The sequence below is a fragment of the Limulus polyphemus genome, unplaced genomic scaffold (genome assembly GCF_000517525.1).
Source record: "Limulus polyphemus unplaced genomic scaffold, Limulus_polyphemus-2.1.2 Scaffold11146, whole genome shotgun sequence".
Taxonomy (NCBI): Eukaryota; Metazoa; Arthropoda; class Merostomata; order Xiphosura; family Limulidae; genus Limulus; species Limulus polyphemus.
In genome coordinates, this window is record NW_013676756.1 from 9,781 (window position 1) to 10,173 (window position 393).

General features: G+C 29.8%; 1 long non-coding RNA gene across 1 annotated transcript in view; it reads left to right on the forward strand.

Moving 5' to 3' along the window:
* Positions 1-240: 240 nt before the first annotated feature.
* Positions 241-393, forward strand: part of LOC111083776 — a 1,403-nt gene continuing 1,250 nt past the window's right edge. The window contains exon 1 of the long non-coding RNA XR_002609238.1: positions 241-350. This is a non-coding gene — a long non-coding RNA (uncharacterized LOC111083776). The remainder of the gene's footprint in view (positions 351-393) is intronic.

Genomic DNA, 393 nt, shown 5'->3' on the forward strand with positions numbered 1-393 from the left:
AGGTTGGTAAAAAACAACTGTCAAAAATGAGACATTTGACATGAAAAGAAATTGGACACATGGTTAGTAGTTATTCATGGTTTTCCTGTTTATTATTATGACCACAATACCTTTGTGAAGCTGATGGTCAGTTTTGTGATGACATATACAAGTTACTGCTATGTGTCAATGAACAAGATTGAACAGGATTAATTTTGACATGTTCATTGTGGTAGATTAAAACCTTAGTTTTATATAGACGTGAACAATGTGACGTGTAATAAACTGTAAAGAATTTAAATCAAAACAAACTATTTATGGAAGGTTTAACTGTTAGATCAGTTTGTTGTAAAAACTATTGTTTATGGAAGGTTTAACTGTTAGATCAGTTTGTTGTAAAAACTATTGTTTATG